Consider the following 4636-nt stretch of genomic DNA (forward strand, 5'->3'; position numbering starts at 1 on the left):
ATGATTCTTGGTAATATCTCCTTCTGTGTACGGGTAATACCAACATATTTAAATATCGCGCCCTATTATTAAGCCAATTCAGTGAAATTCCATTCCCCAGAGACAACATCCAACTTTTTTTATCTATTTATTATTCATTTGTTTTTTGTTGCTTTGATAAGCCTATTGCCTTATCAAAGCTTGTTGTATTTTTTATTTATTATTTATTTTATTCTTGGTTTAGTGTTTCTATAATCTTTTTAGTGATAGTTTTAGTTGAGTTTCTTTATTTATTTTTAATTTCGTATTTTTGTTTTATTATTTAATTTTTGTTCGAATTTTAATTCCCTAAACACTAAATTTGATATACCCTGTACGCATCTAAACATTCCGTATATGTATTTGGAACCTAGGAGTTTTCTATTGGTTCGTTGCAGCACGCGGTCATATTTTAACCAATAGCCGGCGAGGTCCCAAACGCATATAAGGAATGTTAAATATTCGTACACCGAAAAAGATAAGCTTTTATTAGTGTCTGTTAAAAGGAGATTAATTTTAAAATACTTGTTACTGTATTATTAAATAAAAATAAAACAATTATAGTATTTGGAATGTTATTTGATGCGAAATTCATATACGGTATGTTAAATATTCGTAGAACCAAAAGACGATTTTTATTAAAGCCAATTAAAATGAGACTGGTTTTCAATAGTATATTATGCAACGAGCATTTAATGATGGTCATTATGAAGCGAGTATAAGGGATACGAAACGAGCCGCATAGAGGCGAGTTTCGTATAGAGTACGAGCTTCATAATGATAATTAAATGCAAGTTGTTTACAGGATTCTTTCTATGATCATTCACAAAAAAATATATTCACATTTATTAATTTTTTAACGCAAACAAATTAAGTAGTTTGTCAGTCTGACAATTTGTTTACATATTGAGAACTGTCAAAAAATATGTATTTGATTCGCCATTGGTTACTGCGCGTGTGCCACCTTTATCCAAATGTCATATCGCGATTCTATTGGTTAAAAATCTGTATCCTAATGAAAATATGTATCATAATGAAGTTCATTATGATACAGGTAGTGACATCATAATTGATATATTATAGTATGAGAATAAAAAATTATTGTTAATGTATTAATAAAGATCCACAAGGAAAAAGGTTTTCCTGTAGTTGGCTGTAATACAAAAAACGAATAAAGTCCTTTATAAAAAGTATATATTTAAAATCCCTAAAAAGGGCTACATCACAGAACTAGTTTTAGATTGATTGACCAATCATCATCAGTGCTTTCCTAAAATGAATATAACCTGATAAAATGATGCAAAGGTTTTAAAATTTTGATTAAGTTTAAAAAAAGTCGTAGGTTATACCTACTCACGTGTCCTTACCATGCTAACCACCAAAATATAATATTACAAATTTTATTTACATATATTACATAATTACAAATATTTTGGTGGTTCCAAATACTATAATTGTTTTATTTTTATTTAATAATACAGTAACAAGTATTTTAAAATGAATCTCCTTTTAACAGACTCTAATAAAAACTTATTTTTTTCGGTGTACGAATATTTAACATTCCGTATATGAATTTGGAACCGAATAACATACCGTATATGCGTTTGGGACCTCGCCGCCTATTGGTTAAAATATGACCGCGTGCTGCAACGAACCAATAGAAAACTCCTAGGTTCCAAATACATATACGGAATGTTTAGATGCACCCCGTACAATATCTCATCGTAAAAGCTCCTGTGAGCCCAAAGGCGCCTGACCTTTTTTCTTATTAGCTGTACGCAGTTGTTGCCGGCATATTATTATTAAAAGACAGGAAGCCAATGCAAGCAAATATTCATTTGCCATTATAATAGTTAAAAAATATAAGAGTTGTTGCCTATACCTACTGTGTCTAATATCTATGTATATGACCATAAACAAAAAGAAAAATCAATATAACCTCATTATCACTCATACCATAAGAAGTCACAACTATCATGCAGTGTAAACATCATTCATAAAATATCAGGAAACGAGGACTCATATCCAATCTCATATGATATTGTCACAGCATAATAATCTGACTTTTTTATGCTGTGATACACAACCTATTTTTCTTTATATCAGGCCCGAGGCACTACACAATTTTCGCGCCCCTTAATATAATTGAATAATAATAACTTTTTTAAATGTATTAATTATTATTTAAAAAAATATATAGTTCCCCCAGAAATTTAGATTTTTTTAACAGTAAATAAAATTTATATTCAAACAATTAAACATTGTTTAAATATAAATTTTGAAACAAGAGTAAAAATTGAATAGGCATATTATCATTATTGGTACATTATAGATAACAATAAAAATTTTTAAATAACTGACACAAAAATCCCGTGGAAGCTGCTGCAAAACTCCAGAGAGTATTAAATCAAATAAATACATGGGCACAAAATTGGAGAATTAAATTGAATGAACAAAAATCAAACCATATTGTTTTTACAAAATGTCACGGTGAATCACCTACAGCAACAATAAATAATAAGGTAATTTCCTCAGTTACCTCTGTAAAATATCTGGGCATGCACTTGGACAGGGGATTAACCTGGAGAACCCATATATGGAACAAACGGAAAACACTGGGCATAAAATTTAGTAAGCATTATTGGCTTCTAGGGCGTAAGTCTAAGCTCACGACAAGAAATAAATTGCTAGTCTACAACACAATATTCAAATCAGTCTGGGCATATGGTCTGCAGCTCTGGGGAACAGCATCCAAGTCGAATGTATCCATAATTGAGAGATTCCAGTCCAAGGTGTTACGTTCAATAATCGATGCTCCGTGGTTTGTTACTAACTGGGATATTTACAATGATCTGGAAACCAAAACCGTCAGTGAAGTGATAGTGGAGTTAAGTGCAAAATACATCGTACGTCTTGAAAGCCACGCGAATGTGCTTGCAATTAATTTGTTAGACAACAGTCAGGAAACAAAACGGTTAAAGAGACAGACACAATTAGATTTACCGCACAGACATTAATATTGTTACAGTAGCTAAGTTAATATATGTAATACAGTAATTTAATATTATCTCTATAGAGATGTGTGGCGCTGGTCACAGTCTCTTCATGTCATTATTTCACAGATAAAATGTGCCTATTGTTATATGTTATAACAGATTGCCTAATAAACATTAAAAAAATATATTATCATTATTGGTACATTATAGATAACAATAAAAATTTTTAAATAACTTACATAAATAAAATATATACATACAGAAATTACCTACAACTAAAATATAATTATAATTTTTTTTATTTTTTTAATCTTTTTATTTTTAATGGTATGGACTTTATGTCAATCAGCCAGTCGCAACATGACTACCATATCAAGAAAAATAAATATTTAAACACCGCATGTCCATAAAATATAATTATTATAATAAAACAAAAATATTATCTACCGAAAAGAACTATATATATATATATATATATATATATATATATATATATATAGCATTATCTCCTCTTCCACTAAATATTACCAGTACCCGTTACCCTCCTTTGATTATATATATATATATATATATATTTTTAGCCTCTCATGACGTCCCCCCATGTTAAACTGTAGTCTCTCGTGGCGTCCAGGCCTTCGTGGACTCCGATATACGGTTGCCACGAGGATTTTTTCTAAAATTTATCGCAGGTGAAAGGTACCACTTCCTACAACGCCTGAACAAAATATTGGCCGGATGTCCTCAGACACGTTATCTGTATAATAATATACACATTACTTGGAGCAGTTGCCGTCAGGCGCGCCACGTTCGCTTGCTGTATATCTAAAATCACTTTAACGGTTTTGGTGGCGTCCAAATATATATTTATTCAGTTTAAGGTTGTCGCGGAATCCGTATATTTCAGTTTATGTCCTCATGGCTTCTACTACGCTGTTGCCACCTCAAATGTTGGTATTTAGACTTCGGATATTTTTATAAATGATTATTGTAGTATTTTAAAACAATTATTGTTGTGACAGATTAATGATGTTCTCTTTGTATAATTAACAATGTATTTTTTTATTACAAAAATAAAAAAAAATTAAAAAGTATGCTCATTAAAATTGATGAATTTATCATAACCAGTTGCCGAAACCGGTGGTCTAATTGCTCAATTGTAACATATTATAGAAGTGTTAGAATGTAGTTCTTAATTCTTGATTAGAAGATCCAGATTTAGAAATTAGAACCACAAACACATTTAAAAAATATAAATATCTCGGATCTATAATATCTAAAGAAGGCAAAAGAGACATCGAAAACAGAACACAGCAGGGCAAAATAGCGGTAAACATTCTAAGCTCTCAGCTATGGTTTAAAAAGATAAGACAAAAAACGACAATCTATCGTACCTTGGTAGAGCCTATTATGACTTATGGGGCAGAAGTTTGGCAGATCACGAAAAAAGATAGAAAGAGAATAGAAGTAGGTAGTAGAAATGGATTATCTAAAGAGAGCGTGTGGTATATCCAAATAAGATCGCATCAGGAATGAAGATATTAGGAGGACAAAAACTGTATATTCCAGAGTAGATAGAATTGAAACGAGACAACTAGTGTGGTATGGTCACGTCAAACGAATGA

This window comes from Diabrotica virgifera, chromosome 9 (genome assembly GCF_917563875.1).
Source record: "Diabrotica virgifera virgifera chromosome 9, PGI_DIABVI_V3a".
In the NCBI taxonomy this organism is placed as follows: domain Eukaryota; kingdom Metazoa; phylum Arthropoda; class Insecta; order Coleoptera; family Chrysomelidae; genus Diabrotica; species Diabrotica virgifera.